The sequence below is a fragment of the Anser cygnoides genome, chromosome 1 (assembly GCF_040182565.1).
Source record: "Anser cygnoides isolate HZ-2024a breed goose chromosome 1, Taihu_goose_T2T_genome, whole genome shotgun sequence".
Classification (NCBI taxonomy): domain Eukaryota; kingdom Metazoa; phylum Chordata; class Aves; order Anseriformes; family Anatidae; genus Anser; species Anser cygnoides.
This window is the reverse complement of record NC_089873.1, coordinates 83,730,925-83,748,393: the sequence shown is the minus strand read 5'-3', so window position 1 is coordinate 83,748,393 and position 17,469 is coordinate 83,730,925. Positions and strand designations below refer to the sequence as shown.

The 17,469-nt window shown below is 38.2% G+C and overlaps 1 long non-coding RNA gene across 1 annotated transcript; it reads right to left on the bottom strand.

The window, feature by feature from the left end:
- Nucleotides 1-1,771: 1,771 nt before the first annotated feature.
- Nucleotides 1,772-5,557, bottom strand: LOC136789740 (uncharacterized). Its single transcript, XR_010828667.1, has 3 exons — nucleotides 5,420-5,557; nucleotides 3,484-3,535; nucleotides 1,772-2,039 (listed from the first exon to the last, which is right to left on the bottom strand). It is a non-coding gene; the product is annotated as an uncharacterized lncRNA (long non-coding RNA).
- Between the last annotated feature and the right edge of the window lie 11,912 nt (nucleotides 5,558-17,469).

The following is a 17,469-nucleotide window of genomic DNA, read 5'->3' as shown; positions in this document are numbered from 1 at the left end:
GTTGTTTTATTATAGCAATGCACAAGATTTATACCAGAAGAGCCCTTGGCTCTATGGTTTTAATTCAGTTCCACTGATGGTTTTTCACTTGAACTGCTCAATGCACATGAACCCAGTGAGCTATTTTTGTGAATAGTTTTGCAGCTACAGAAAGACTAATTGGATAGCACTGTAAAATTCTTCCTGGAAATATTCTTTCTGAAGGGAATCTGGTGAATCTTCTTATCATGTTTTGTATAGGTATGCAAAGTCTGAGATCCAGAAAAACTACCTTTGGCATAAAATCAATAGAAAATATTTCAGATCTGACCTTCTCTTCCCTGACAAACATATTCCAATCAGGTTTCCACACCATTTCTATATTTTTGAAAATTGATAGTGTATTTTCTGATGTGTAATTAAAATTATTAGAAGTCAAATATTTGTCCAGAACAGATTTTCATTTAGATTTTTTTTATCTCTCCCCTTCCTGTCGAATTTACTATTTAAAACTCTGGCTTCTATTGTCATTTTCTATTCTTCATCTTTTAGAGAAATCAGCACTTCACACCCTAGATTCATGAATACTTTTGAGGTCTAAAGTTGTTTTAAAGTCAGGCGTAGACCTGAAGAAATTCATGGTGATCAGCAAAGCACAGGGCTTGTATCTTTCTGTTTTACCTTAATTCTTCATGCTTATGTTTTCATTTGTTCGAGTCTCAGTGAAGCTGTAAGTAATACTCTCCTTTTCTCTGTCATCTATATTTTTATAAACTGCTTTTTTGTGCTAAACTTCCTCTCTGTTACTGGGTTGGCCCAATCATTTCATATATAGAGAGGATGTGATTACTTTAAAGCAGAAGTACTGATGTGGAAAACAGCCCCAATCTTCATTCTTTTGTATGAATATTTCTGTTTGCTTTGCCAGTAATCTCGAGGGTGCTGCCTAGTGCTTGCTATTCTGCATGAACCGCATGTAGGCAGAACGTGTATGTCCATGTAGTACATCTCCATGGGCTGGCCTAAGGGTCAGGGAGCAAGACTCTATTCACGTTGATAAAGTAGCAACAGATCACAGCAGCATTTGAGTGTTGATATGGCTTCAGTTTGCTAGTAGGGGATTAAAGTCTTGCCCAGTGAGCAACCAAATGCAGCAACAGAGCAAGGTCAAGTATGAACTGCATCATGAAGAGGCAACAGAAGAGTTTTCCAGCCTAATGAAAACCAGTAGCTCAACTGAGAAATATCTGGTACTGGTGTTGATTTCTAAATAATGTCTGAAGTCTTTGGAAAGATTCATTCATTCTAAGCCTGAAACAAATATTTACCAGTGTTCCAGTCCTACAATGTTGACACTTTTCCCAAGAATTACAGTGTATTATCTCTGACATGGTGAAGAAAAGAACCATCTTGCCTCTGTCTTACCAGCCCAGTCCTCTTCGGATCAAGTCTCCCTTCCATATAATTTGACCTGCAATAACTGCTTAATTCACATGTTTGGAGACCCATATCTGCTGCATCCTGGTGCCCTGTCAGGGCAAGAACCATTTTAGAACAAGTCACTCCATGTACACCTCAATTCCTACAAAAATAAAATAAAGAGATAAGCCAATAAAATAGACAGAGGCTGAACAAGAGATTCTAGAGAATCAGGAATCAGGACACTAAAGCATGCCCCAACAAGCTGTGGCATGAGACCAGGCTCGGGCTGTGCCCTCTATTGTCAGGAACATTTCCCACCACACCACTTCAGCAGGAGCAGTCTGTCCTGCAGTGGGTAGTGAAAGCAGAGGCTAAGGAACAGTCCCTCTTTCCCGCAGATACTAGGAAATTGTACATTGCCTTTGTTCTGGAAAGGTGACATCTACATCCTTGCTAGATGACAAGCGAACTCATCAGCCATGTAAGCAACCTCACTGCGTGTCTTAATGAAGAGCTTCCAAAAAAGTATGTGAGGTGCCAGGGGCTCTGGACTTTGCTTGGCTCTGAGGTGCCTCCTGCCTGTGGATGGGCTTCAGCAACTGAAATCTAGGCTCAGATGAATCAAAAGATGGTTTCACCTGTCAGACAATGTAAATATACTTACATGTGTTTTATCACAGTATGTGCTTCAAATTTTATTTAATTCTTTTATACATTTAGTGACCAAGGTATTAACAGATGAAAACCTGATCAGACTGGGAAACTTCGTAATAAGTATTTTTCTATTGATGATTTCAATTTCAAACCAAGCCTATTTGTGCAACAATAGCAACAAGGAGTCCCAACCAACTGTCTGGCCACTGTGCAGACCAGTGTGCAAACAAAACACAAAAAGATGGCCCTTCCCCCAAATTAAATCCCAAACGAAATTGCAGAGAGAGAAGTCAAAACTGAGTTTTAGGGAATAACATGTCAAACACAGCATACATACAGTTTTGACTTATATAGAAATGTATATAATATAGAAGTTGTTAAAGAAAAATCTTTGTCCATTTTTAAATTTCAAAAGGAAAATTTATATATTTTTTTTACACTCTAGGGTGATCCATGAGGTTAAGCTGTATTTTAATGATCTGATTTACCCAGAGTATCTGAAACATCATGAGGACATGCCGTGCATTCTATTAAGCCTGGGATCCAACATGAGCATGCAGAAGCACATGGATAAGCAAATCAAATGAAAGCCGTGCCAGTTACACAGGAGCTGCACGAATGAGATCTGTGTATCTGAAAAGCTCATGGGAAGGATAAATTATTTCAAGGTTGATTTAATGCAAAGAAACAAGCTGAACGATTTTTCTGATTTCCAGTTCTCTAAAATGAGGAACAATGCTTACCCATGATTTTTCCTGAAGTGACAGACACAGGGAGAAAAGTGAAAAAATTAACTAAGATGAATTTAAAACAAACAAACAAACAAACAAAAAAACCACTATTATGTCTACAGAGGAATTGTAGATGGATATTTTAATTTTCAGAATTTGCACTTAACTTTTGTTACTACTGGCAAGAGTAACAGCTTAGTCATAATTTAAACTTAAATAATAAAAGTGGTTTAGTTATTTGACTTTATTTTCATTTTGAAAATTATATAGATATATATATGAATTTTATGGAAGATAAGTGCAAGAAAATTAAATACATAAATTGTAACTGTTCTGGTGCCAAAAATAGTAAAAAGCGATACCATGGGACATATCACACAAATATTTCTATCGGTATGTTTATCTCACTGATCTACATGAGATTTGCAGTGTAGAGAGTCTGTAGGATTTATCAGAAGATGGCCTGAGAAGTTATCATTGACATAAGAGAAAGATGACAATTAGGCTGCAACAAACAGAATTGAATTTTGATTTTATTTGAAAACAAAGCATGAGCCTACATGAATGATAGCGTATCTGTTTCAACCTTCACAAATCTCTCAGAAAAGCCTGAAGTCTCATTTTATAACACAATTCAATAATAAAACTTTTAAAATTTTCAAATGTATTCTGATATACTATTTGGTTCATAATTTACGGATGAAAAAAGTGAGAAAGTCAGCCTTTTGCAGATTCTGGGAGAACAGAACCTGATGGGAAGGAGAACAGAATTTAATGCAGATGCAAATAAAAAGAAAAATCTTTCCAGTTCAGATTGACTTAATCAAGGTCAATCCTGTTTTCAGGTACTCATTACCACACAGATCTGCCTTCTATTTTTTTTTTCTCCTTTCATTTTTTTAATACTTGAGATCAAAAAAAAAAAAAAAAGAGAGCATCAACATCTACTTTGAATACTTTGGAAACAATCCATAAATCTCCATATAAGCACTTAATGCATATTTTTTATGCTCTTAGAATACGATTGGTGGTTCTTTCTTCATGAGAGTTCCTACTTACTCTTCTGCCCCCTCTCCCCCATTTCTTTTTTAATTTTTTTGAAACATACAACAAAAATTTTCTTTTGTGGAGATACTTCTTTCTTTCTGGATTTTTGATTGTTTCCACTGATAGACACAGAATTTTACTTAACCCAGAAGTATGCATTTATCCTACTGAAGGTAAGTTATCCATAAAAATGTAGTGTTAATTTTCAGATTGTAGTGATGTTACAGTAAATATTTTAAAACAAAAATTTGCATTTTTACACATTTTTTTCTTAATATTTAGTTAAACTAAATATAGTTTGTTGATTTTTTGTACCTACCAAAGAAAGCAATTTCAATTTAAAAACTTTAATATATACCAATTTGAAGAAATAGAACTGCTTAAACTCTTTCTCTTTAAAATAAACCCATTGTTTCAGGAGCTGTAAGAATTGCCATTATTGCAAACTGTTTTTGTATACCAACATCAACAAATCCAAGCCATCAAACCAAGCCAAAACCTCAAGACAAACACTCCTCAAGCTGGTGGCAGAATGTAGGGCTTGTGACTTCCATCTTGGAGCAAGCTGAATTCTGCTGGCTGGTTTTCTTTCCAGAACACAGCCCTGTGGGTGCAGAACCCAGGCACCAGTGGCATTGTGCCCCAAGCCACCACGCAGGGTCACTTGCTCCCTATGGGTACCATAGGGTGCCAGCAGCCAGCCACACCACCTGCCTTCTCATCAGCCCTGCTGGGGTTGTGGTGTGGGTTTACAAGTCACAGGAATGCCTAGCACACAAAGCATCAGGCCCGGTTCTACCCCACTCACTACAGAAAGGAACTGATGGCAGGTGTGGTCTTTGTAGTGAGGGCTCACATAAAGGCTCTCATCTAGAACTGCAGCCTGACAGCAGTAGGTATTTGTGCACCACTCTGTTCCAAAATTATTTAAACACTAAATGAAAAGTAGCCCTTCTCTCTTTCTCTCTCCCTCTCTTTTTTTTTTTTTTTTTTTTTTTCCTCCGGTGCCTTTAAGGTTAATGGGCTTGATTCTCCTGTCCAAAAGAAATACCTGATTAACAGTCATTAAGCTTCATTGACCAGCTAAGTTTCATTCAGAAAAACCATTGAGAAAACAAATGGAAATGGCAACTATATACAAAAGTTTCCTGGTTATTTATGGAGCTTCTTTTCAACTATGTATATTAACCAAATCATTTATTTCAAGTATTGAACATAAAAAAAAAAAAAAAGCTTGTCTTTCAATAGGCAATCTGTCAGTAAAACAAAATCTATTTTCTTGATACCTTCATTATTTTCAATTAAAATATGGCTTTAGGCTCACCTTAATTGATATGTATTGAGAATGAGAGACTTGTCATATAATCATCCTTTCTGGACCCAGTCAACCAGATATTTATTTGATTCTTTTCCTCATTTAACTGGAAAAAGATCAGTCTGAGGAGTTACGGGACTAACTTTCTGCATTACCGACTAACCTGCCAAAAAGGAAATGATGTCATATCACATCAGTACATCAGTAACAATTTCTTTAGAGAAAACCAGATTTCCAATCCCACAAAATTACCTCAGGAGAGTTCACTTACCAGATGGCACTTTTTTTCCAAGAGTTTCCACAAATGTCATAGCACAGTCCATTTTTATCTAAAGTATTTCAGCAATTTCAAAATTCCTATTGATTTAATGGATTTCTCCTTTCATAATAATGAAAGTTGTCATTAAAACAGATTTATAACACTTAGGTTGCTAGCTTATATGCTATATTAGTATTTGCATCTTTGCTGACTAAAGCAGTTGGTTTTTTTTTTCTGTTTTTGCAAAATTCCTTTCATGCACTGTGGAGGCAAGCCAATAGATAAAAGCACAGACACACAATAATTATCCAGCATTTCATCCTACTATTGATCTGTCCTCCAAACTCCCATTGATATGCAGGATCAAGCACATCTTTGCCAGATGGGATTTTTCCAGACTAACCCCTTAAAATTTCACAATGCTATATAATGGCACCATTTATCACCTTAAATGTAAAAGTAACAGTGCAATTTAACTGTACACTCAGATTTGTTGATCAAATCTTCAACAGGATTTCACAGAATCACAGAATCACAAAATCGTCTAGGTTGGAAGAGACCTCCAAGATCACCTAGTCCAACCTCTGACCTAACACTAACAAGTCCTCCACTAAACCATATCACTAAGTTCAACATCTAAACATCTCTTGAAGACCTCCAGGGATGGTGACTCAACCACTTCCCTGGGCAGCCCATGCCAATGCCTAACAACCCTTTCAGTAAAGAAGTTCTTCCTAACATCCAACCTAAACCTCCCCTGGCGCAACTTTAGCCCATTCCCCCTCGTCCTGTCACCAGGCACCAGTGGGAGAATAGACCAACCCCTACCTTGCTACAGCCTCCTTTAAGGTACCTATAGAGAGTGATAAAGTCGCCCCTGAGCCTCCTCTTCTCCAGGCTAAACAACCCCAGCTCCCTCAGCCGCTCCTTGTAAGACTTGTTCTCCAGACCCCTCACCAGCCTCGTTGCCCTTTTCTGGACTTGCTCAAGCACCTCCATGTCCTTCTTGTAGCAAGGGGCCCAAAACTGAACACAGTACTCGAGGTGCGGCCTCACCAGAGCCAAGTACAGGGGTACACTTCCCTAGACCTGCTGGCCACGCTGCTTCTTATACAAGCCAGGATGTTGTTGGCCTTCTTGGCCACCTGAGCACACTGCTGGCTCATATTCAGCTGCCTATCAACCAGTATTCCCAGGTCCTTCTCTGCCAGGCAGCTTTCCAGCCACTCATCTCCCAGCCTGTAGCTCTGCTTGGGGTTGTTGCGCCCCAGGTGCAGGACCTGGCACTTGGCCTTGTTGAACTTCATACAGTTGGCCTCAGCCCATCGGTCCAGCCTATCCAGATCCTCCTGCAGAGCCTTCCTACCCCAGATCGACACATGCACCTAACTTGGTGTCATCTGCAAACTTACTGAGGGTGCACTCAATTCCCTCATCCAGATCATCGATAAAGATGTTAAAGAGGATTGGCCCCAGCACTGAGCCTTGGGGGACTCCACTAGTGACCGGCCTCCAACTGGATTTGACTCCATTCACCACAACTCTTTGGGCCCGGCTATCCAGCCAGTTTTTAACCCAGCGAAGCGTACGTCAGTCCAAGCCACGAGCAGCCAGTTTCTTGAGGAGAATGTTGTGGGAAACGGTATCAACAGCCTTACTGAAGTCAAGGTAGACCACATCCACAGCCTTTCCCTCATCCACTAAGCGTGTCACTTTGTCATAGAAGATCAGGTTCGTCAAGCAGGACCTACCTTTCATAAACCCATGCTGACTGGGCCTGATCGCCTGGTTGCCCTGTAAGTGCCGCATGGTGACACTCAAGATAATCTGCTCCATGAGCTTCCCTGGCACTGAGGTCAAACTAACAGACCTATAGTTCCCCGGGTCTACCCTCCAACCCTTCTTGTAGATGGGCGTCACGTTTGCTAGCCGCCAGTCGACTGGGACCTCCCCCGATAGCCAGGACTGCCGATAAATGATGGAAAGCGGCTTGGCCAGCTCCTCCGCCAGTTCGCTCAGTGTCCTCGGGTGGATCCCATCCAGCCCCATCGACTTGCGTATATCCAAGTTCTGTAGCAGGTCTCCAACCATTTCCTCATGGATAGCGAGGGCCACATCCTGCTCCCATCCCCTTTCACCAGCTCAGGGTACCAGGTATCCAGAGAACAACCAGTCTTGCCGCTAAAGGCGGAAGCAAAGAAGGCATTGAGCACCTCAGCCTTTTCCTCATCTTTTGTAACTAAGTTTCCCCCCACATCCAGTAAAGGACAGAGATTCTCCTTAGTCCTCCTTTTTGTGTTGATGTATTTGTAAAGACATTTTTTGTTATCTTTAAAAGCAGTAGCCAGATTGAGCTCCAGATGAGCTTTGGCCTTTCTAATTTTGTCCCTGCACAGCCTCGCAACATCCTTATAGTCCTCCTGAGTGGCCCGCCCTCTTCTCCAAAGATTATAAACCCTCTTTTTTCTCCTAAGCTCGAACCACAACTCTCTGTTCAGTCAGGCTGGTCTTCTTCCGCGCCGGCTCGCCTTTGGGCAAGTGGGGACAGTCCGCTCCTGAGCCATTAAGATTTCCTTCTTGAAGAGTGCCCAGCCTTCCTGGACTCCTCTACACTTCAGAACCACCTCCCAAGGGACTCTGCCAACCAGTGTCCTGAACAGCTCAAAGTCAGCCCTCCGGAAGTCCAAGACAGCGGTTTTACTGGTCCCCTTCCTGACTTTGCCAAGAATAGAGAACTCTACCATTTCATGGTCACTCTGCCCAAGACAGCTCACGACCACAACATCTCCCACCAGTCCTTCTCTGTTTGTGAAGAGAAGGTCTAGCAGGGCACCTCCCCTGGCAGGCTCACTAATCAGCTGCGTCAGGAAGCTATCTTCCAAGGTCTCCAGAAACCTCCAACACTGCTTTCTCTGGGCTGTGTTGTGCTTCCAGGATATGTCTGAGAAGTTGAAGTCCCCCACGAGAACAAGCGCTGACGATTTCGCAACTTCTGCCAGCTGCCTGTAGAACTCCTCATCCGTCTCCTCATCCTGGTTTGGCGGTCTATAACAGACCCCCACCAGGATGCTTGCCTTGTTGACCTTCCCTCTGATCCTAACCCATATGGACTCAACCTTAACATTCCCAGCCTCAAGTTCCACAACATCAAGACACCCTCTAATGTAGAGAGCCACACCACCACCCGTTCTGTGCTGCCTGTCCCTTCTGAAGAGCCTATAGCCAGACATTGCAGCACTCCAGTCACGAGAGTGGTCCCACCATGTTTCTGTGATGGCAACCAAGTCATAGCCTGCCTGCTGCACGATGCTGCACGATGCAAGATTCTAGTGCATGATTATATACGCTTCTTAACTGTTTTTATTTTTTTATTTTTTAACTGCATGAGTAAGGCTAACAATAATATTTTGTGTAAAGTACAACCTTCATAGTTGGTGTAAAGTACTGACTTGTCCCAGGAAACAAAACAAACAAACAAACAAACAAAAAAATGCTCTGAAAGACATAATATAGGGATAATAAACAAACATTGAGTGTTTTTTTGTTTGTTTGTTTGTTTGTTTTTCCTGAGCCAAAGACCCTGGAAAAGCCTCTTTTTCATCAATTCTCTAAACAACAATTTTACCACCTTCCAATATTGCTCTACCTAGTTTCTAGTTTTCTGTTCCACAAAATCAGAATTGTTTTCCTGTTTTTTATGTTTTCCCTTCAAAACTGAGATTCTGTCTTGAAGAAGGCCCTAGGATCTTTCTGAGTCTGAATTGTCTTCCATATTTAAAAATGTGTTCATTCTAAAGCCAAGATTAAGGACTTAGGCAGGGAAGGATTCAGAGGATTCAGTGGCTGCATATCATTCTGGGTTGGTTTTGTACTACAGACAAAATTTTATTTGCCATGAAGGCAGCAGATTTTTGTAGGCAGAACACACAGCCAGAAAAGACAAGAGAGTAAATTGAACTTCTTAAATGGTTTTGCTAGGATAAAAAGAAAATTGACTTGGTTACGCCCATACAATATTGTGCAAAATGTATTTATAATTTAAATACATCTTTCATTAATATAGTAATAATTAAATAAAGGTTAATTTTTACAAATCTTAATCATCTTCAGGAAGTTTTCTTTCCAGAAATATCCCTGTATATAATCTGTAAGTCAAAATCATACTCATGGATACTAGTGACATATTATTTCACCCTAGTATGAAAGTTATTACCTCTCATCCATAAGAAGACCTTTTTAACCAACACGAATCATGTCTGCTCTCAGCAGTGACATGGAAACAAGAGGCTAAAAGCACTGGAGTAAGAAACAGCCTGTTTTAGCAAATAGCTGTGAAACTCATATGAGTGGAGAGTGCTCCCAAATGCAAACTACCACATCAAAACTGCATGCTACACTATTAACAGCCCTGGCCAGTGTTCACTGTGGCTCTGCTCTAAGGTGTAAACCTCAGGTGGCAAGGCAAACAGTGCCCTGAAGACTTCATAACACAAAGAGGTCAACTGGTCAGCACAGCATTAAAGGATAATGTAAGTTAGGATAATAAGGATAAAGGATAATGTAAAGTAAGTTACAAATACAGAGCAGTATTTGCGAAACACAATTGTGTGTTGTTTCCTCAATCCTGTATTTTACGAGAGGCACTTTAAAGTAATGTAAAGGCAATTGAAAGCCAAAATAATCAAGAGATCGCCCTGATAATCTTGAGGTAAGATCACTGTTTCCAATTACTTTCCTCCAGATAAATATGGGGGCAAAGGAGGGCGGAGAGGTGGGGGGGGGGGGCGTGTTGCACAGGCTTTCTTTACCAAACCTGCTGTTTAATGCAGTCCTGGTAGGGGGAGTTACTGCTTGCAAAGCCTAATACAGCCACCCAGCTAAGTATTCTTATGCCGGAAGATCAGCACATACAAAACCAAAGGCTGAAGAAGGGCCAAGTTGCCTTTTCTGATGAGCTGTTCTGTATAATCCTCAGCTGCAAACTGAAATTACAGCCCTGTAGTCTAAATTCCAGTATGTACCAATGTTATCTTTGCTTTACACCAACAGTTAATTTTCTCTCTTTTCCCTTGTCCGTGTGTTTTGACTTCACTTTCAGGTTACATTCAGCACATTGCTGAGTTTCTGGGTGTCTGAGAGGCACAAGTCTGTGTGATGCCAAATGCTGGAGAAGTTTAGAGCAGCCACGGGAGAGCTGAACCAGTGATCAGGACCAGACTGCAGCCTCTGTCTACATGATCCCCAAGGCCACTGCTCCGTCATTGCTGAACCTCAGAAGATCCATGTGATTGCCATTCCAACAGGGTTTTTTATTCCTTTTCATAGAAGAGAGTTGACTGTAACTCCATCTAAAATTTAGCTGCTTCAGGAAGAAGTACCAAAAGCAAACAAACGGCACAGGGCAGGACTTTGCACTAGAAGCAGAGGCAGACTGTAGAATGGCTTCTCAGAAAGCAGATATTGAAGGTGATGCACTATGGTTATCATGGTTATCAGTACACTTAAGGATAAGCATAGAAACACAGAAATGGCAGAAATCATTTGAAATCAAAAATTTTCTTTAAAAAGTGAAAGAAGGAACAATGAAGCAGTTTTATATCTTGCTATCACCCTATTAAATTCTGCTGAAAAAAAAAAAAAAGAAACATTAAGATGCATTTCTACTTGGAATGTATGCATATAGTTGGGTGAAATATAAGCCACACTAAAATTAATAAGAAACACTAAGATCGGTATGACCAGTATTTCAGACTGTGTGTGGTGAACAGATTACATACCCAGAGACCAAATATGTTTGTGAATTCATGATGACTTCTTCCATATTAACTTTAAGTTTTTCTTTTTTTCTTTTTTTTTCAGAAGATCACGTTGTTTCTCATTACCAGCACTTTCTGTAGTTTTATGGATTTGATTGAAACCTGATTAAAAGAAATAAATAGGATGCAGCAGGTAGCATGTGAGGGAAGCTGAAGGGTTATAGAAACCAGGCTACAAGTAAAACTGGGTTTCATTATTTCTCCTGCTTTGTATGCTGATATGGTGATTGACTGATCCAGTGCTGAAATACTATAATTGGTTGACAAAGAGAGGCAATAATTAAGGAGTATCTACCTTCCATTTACTCAGGAAGGGACAAAGAGTATGTTCTTCTGTCATATGCAACATGTCAGTGTTATATCTTTCAAATAATATTGGTTGTATCTTTTTTTTTTTGGTCAATATTTGTACCTTTCTTATCGCATTGACTTCACTAGACACCTATATTCTATTATTAACTTATTGCGGTTTCTAAAGATTTACAAACTCTCATATGCTCAGGTCCTTCAACATTATTGTGTTTCTGTTGCCACATTCCTTCTATCCAGTACACACAGGTTCAGTGTTGTTTACCTACATGTGCCATTGCAGCACCTGCAAAACAAACAAAACAAAAAGAAAGAAGCTTTGAAAAAATCTGGTAAAAATTACAGAGAAACTGCTTTATACCAAATATATTTTTGCTAGTGGGTGATTACAGTGTATGAGATATTATTTGCTGCATAAGAAAATATTTATCTTACTATTTCATATGTGTATTCACATCTTATTCTAATTTTCAAATGACAAGGCAAAAGACTTCTGTGGCTGACATTAATTATTTAGCTGTTAGTAACTGAAACACTACGATTGCTCATTCATTAGGTTACATAGGTGCAACATCTGTGTCCAGTTTGTCCACATAAATGAATTATATCTTTTAATATTATTTCACATTTTGCTTTCACTCCCACAGCTGATTGAAAGCCGGGAAAGGGCCCCAATATCTCCTTACCCTGGAGCATACAAACAGATTGAGAAGGGTATCATCTGCACGTGTTACTGCAGCAGCCTTCCCTTTGTTGTCAAACTCATCTCGGATTCATTCCAAAATATCCAAGTCCAAACCTAATTTCTGGCAGGACCTGCAGGATCAAATATGTCTCTTTGGCATTCACTTGCTGTGAGAAAGCCTCAAAAGGACAATGCATGACAGCCAAACTGATTATCAGTTTCAGTGAGTGAAGGTCAGCAAGTGTAACATCTGCCTTGCTGGTGCTTGCCTACATATTCATGCGCAACTTCCTGCTTATCCAGAGGTCACAAAAACTCACAGAATGAACAAGATCCCACAGGAACCCTCTGCTTCCATAGACATGGAGACCGACTCTTTTCTTATTCATTTGGTAACATATATATATTTTTTTGTAAATATGGAATATGACTGACTGAAGTAGCCATGGGGTCGCAACCACTCATTAGATTTTTTTTTTTTATTTGATTATACAAAGATCAGGAGGGGGGAGATGACCAACAAGACTTAGATAAGACATAGGAATATTTCTTCTGTCTTTTATAACACATGCTGATTCACTGAGCTAAGAAAAATTATTATCATTTCCATAGTGCCATTCACTTGAAAAAAAAAATAAGGGGTGGGGGGGGGGGAGGAAAAGAAAAGAAGCTGCCTCATCATGTCATATAAATTAATATAGCTCTGTCTGATTAATGTTGAGTACCCGTCCCCTTCTGCTTATAAAAAACACATCTTCAGAATGTCATCCATACAATAGAGTAATTTCCATAACAAATCTGAAATGCTGTTGAAAGAGCACTCTGCCATGATCTAGAGGAATGACCTAAACACACCATGAACAACTTTAAGAAATGCATTTGGAATGCAATTTTTAAAGTTTTATCACATATTACACTATTTGTATGAGTCCACGGCTAAATTTTACAACCTGAAAAGATAATTTTGAGTTCAGAGAGAACACCCTCTGTTACAGAGGTCAAACTCTTTGCTCTGGAAATTTGGAAACTTGGAAGCCAGTAGGCAAGAAATCATTAAGGAAAAAAAAAAAAAACAAAAAAAAAAAACAAACAGGTATTTCTGCAGCTGTCACCCATTAGATTTATGTTTTGATCATTTTAGTTTCAAAAACTAATTTTGTTTAGTCTGGGACAATATTTCTGAAGTTTACTAAATAATATTCCCTTTAATAAACCGTATGTCCAAGTAGCCTCGAGTAAATTACTTCTCAAGATTCAACAGACCAGACATGAATTTCCACACAGCAGCAGTGGAGTTGAAGTGGCTGAGAGGTACTGCTCACCAACAGGTACATTTTCCATCACACAGCTGGAAAGCCATTGGGTATTTCCACAGTCCCACCCCAACAGTGAGAAGCAGTCCTTTAACACTATGAAAGGCGGTCATTGTTAAAAACAGGAAAGACTACAGATATCTCACTATATGTAGTTTTTCTAATAGCCTTCCTCTTTCTTGAGTTATTATCACGTTCTCCTTTTTTTTTTTTTTTCTCCATGCTTCTCCAGTATTAATACTGAACAGCAAACCTACAGAAAATTTTGCTCATCAACACAGGAGATAAAATGTTTTAAGCTCTGGATGAGGATTTTAAAAGGGATGAGACAAAGTCATGTTTGTTAGCTAAAATCGAGTGTTTAGGAGCTAGAAAATTTTTGTATTTCAATTTGATGTTTTAGTGAGAATGGGGGTATGTATAAGTGCAATTGCAGTATTATAAAAACAAACTGTGAAAGGTATAAACAAAAGAAGGCATTAGTTGCTGTGTAAAGTGACTCTAGTAGGTAGGTTGGGAAAATCAGTTTCATAGAGATGAATGTAACTTAATTCAAGATGTGCCTAAGGCAACAACAAAAAAGGTTAAACTCCCATCCTCAATCAAATTTTATATTCTTGCAAGATGATAATATTTCATATTCTTGTATTATATTAGTTAAACACAATAGAACCAGGAGGCATCAAGATGAGGCACTGGGATAAGGTCACATTTCTACTTGCCGTACACAGACAGAGCACAAAACACATAGCAAGAGATGTTTGTTCCATGAAGTTAGAGTATGCAAAACAGAAAACAATACTTTTTCTTTCTTACCTAGTGTAATTTCATGTATACACCATACAGCTTGTATGTGTTCTGACTGAATTAAACTATGAACGTCATTCATTAAACACAGGTGTAGCTTTCCACTCATTAGGTTTTTATGCTCTGTGAAGTTTTATGAAAACTTTCATTGCAAGGGAAGATATTTTTGATCTTCATTTACAGGAAATTACATGAGTGGTGTGTTCCTTTAATCTTTATCCTTTGAATAAATTAGTGAGCAGTTTTTTATTAATTAATAAATACTAAGTGTTTGTTATTAATGATCATTCTCTTGTCATTGTCCTGGATTATAAAAAGTGTTTATTAGATTAAAAAAAAAAAAAAGTCATGATTAATAGTTGTGTTTATTAGGGTAAATTCTAATTAGTCTATAGATAGTGTGCTCCACTATTGTAACTGCATATATAAACACAGCAAAAGAGAAAGACACGTAACATAAATAAACTGAGGAATGCAATTGCAGGAGCTGTCATGGCTCCACAATATTTCAGGAAAGCACTATTTAACAAGGATTAGCCAGCTGGAAAAACAGCAAAAGAAAAGAGGATGACTATATCAGAGGAAAAGAGAAGAAGAAGGGGAGCAAAATTTTGTAAAGTACAGCTGAAGAAAAGTCTGGTAAGACAGGTAGGAGAGACAGCTGCAAGACACAGAAATATTTTACACAGCAGAAGAAAATGTCCAAAACTGTTGAGTACTTTGTCTTCCAGTTAACACCCACACGTCTATAGCTGGCCTGCTACACTTCGGTCTGATGACTTCTACTTTTTCCAATCCCAAATATGGTAGACTTTGGGAGCTGGAAACAAGTTGTCATAGAAAGACCACATGAGATTTACGGGTGCAGAGGAAAGATCTCACATGTGACCCATGTCGTTAGTCATTTTTAAGATAGGAAAACTATAACTTTGGCTTAATTCTACTGTACCACTTTCCTGTGTACAAAAGCACGTGCTAGCTTAGGGTGACAGCTAACCTGCTACAGAGCCAAGACAGTCTCAAACTCTAATATACATGAAAAGATATTGCACGCAAAAAATATTTCAGCACAGCTTAATCATAGGCATAGGTAACCCAGCTGGTAAGAAAGCTGGTCAGTCTTTTGCTGAAAAATTGTTTAAACCGAAAATGGCTTCTCCACAAATTCCCACAGAGAAAAAATATGCTTTCAACAAGCCTCTTAAAATGTAATCTTTTTTATATCAGTGATAGTTCACTGGGGGGGGGGGGGGGGGGGGAGACATTATACCTATTTTAATATAAATCTTCATTTTTCAATATTGTTGAAAGCATGTAACTTCTGAACAACATGAGTCAGAGCATGCAAAATGTGCTCTTGAGCAATGGTCCATTGATAAATGAAAAATTAGATGAGATCACTACTCTGTTAAATAAGGAAACACTCTCTCTCACTGCCTGAGAGAAATTGAACAGTCATAGTCATTTGGCAACTTTCAAAAAACAGCCCACTTCCATTATGTGAAATTGGATTATTAAGTATTTCTTTCCAGAATCATAACTTCAGAGACCAATCTCTTTATACATAGGATTTAAGATTTTATGTAGCACCTACTTTTCCTTTAAAGCAAGAAAACTAAAAATATGTATTTGGTCACACTTTTCTAGGATGGGAAATTTTATCTTAAAAACTTAATTTATAGCCTTTTTTTGTAGGAAGGTCTTGTGTTCTTAACTTTTTGAAGTAGGTATGCTTGCCTGCAATATGCTTGCCAAGCAAAATACCAAGTCTCATCTGAGCACAATTTTTGTTCTGATCCAGCAAGATCCTCATTCACATGCTTACTTTTAAACATTTCAGAGGACCCAGAGAGGTTACTGGAAGTATATGCTTATATGTTAACTCATGACAAATGTAGGAGATGGCGAGGGAACATTTTCATCTATCACATCAATATATGCTTCTGTGCTCTTCAGAATTGGGTTTAGTTTTCAGATTCATTTCACTGAATAACATTTTGAGAAATATAGTCTAATTTTGATCTTGAGATAATGTGGAAAGAAACACACTTTTACTTTCAACTAAATAATATATAAGGAAAAATGACTCTAAGCTAAGCTTCCTATTAAATCTACAAGTCTTTAGTTGAGTCATTTACATGCAGTTCATGAGGTCAAACAATTTACTTTTTTTTTATGGTTAATTACAACTTTTGAAGGAAACTAAAAGGCTTTCATATTGTGTGTCTGCTAATAATTACCAGTAATGTGATTAAATTCATGTTTAATGCTGATTTAAATTAGCTCATTAGCTTATATGGATGTTTGAAAACCTCCAAAGATTGAAAAATATTCAGCTTTCATTATATTCCTGATACAGATCTCTCAGACTGTGGCTACCACATTCATTACCTTCTGTATACATAGTACTGTATGGAATATCACTTGTTTCAAAACAATTATTATGCAAATCCCAAGATCTGCTTGCTTGACACTCCCCAGTGTCAATGAAATCTTGTTTAGCTTAAATAATCATTTGGGAGCCATTTACGCTGTGAATGAATATTACGGATTTTGTATAGTAGGGAACAATATTTTCTTGCATCAAAGAGTAACAGGAAAAAGAAAACATCAACAGAAAAATAATTTCAGTTCCCTGTAAGTAAATTCTGGTGACTAGATTTTTTTTCTTTTCCTGAAGTTTACATTACTGATGAAAAACAAACAAAAAGACAACAACAACAAAAAAAAATGTTTTGTCTTGTTTATGCTACCTATTTTTCTTGTACTGGGAAGCTTATCATGGACTGATTTCAATGACGTTCATCAGAGAGGTAAGCACTTCTGATAAGTACATAGCTTTGTTGTCATCATTCCTCCTCTATAGAGAGTAGAAGAAAACAGTAAATCTTTCGAAATGATAGGTGTATATATATATATATATATATATAAAAAGATAAAACAACATGTCCTATAGAAAAATAGCAAATGCTTAATTACACATTTATATTATAAAACTTTTTACAAAGATGTGCAATTATATACTTACATGACATTAAAATAATAAAGAGATAGACAAAAAATTATCTCAATGGAGCATGTTCTTTTATTAAGCAAAACTCCAAAGAAAATCTGAATTTTATAGTCAACTTT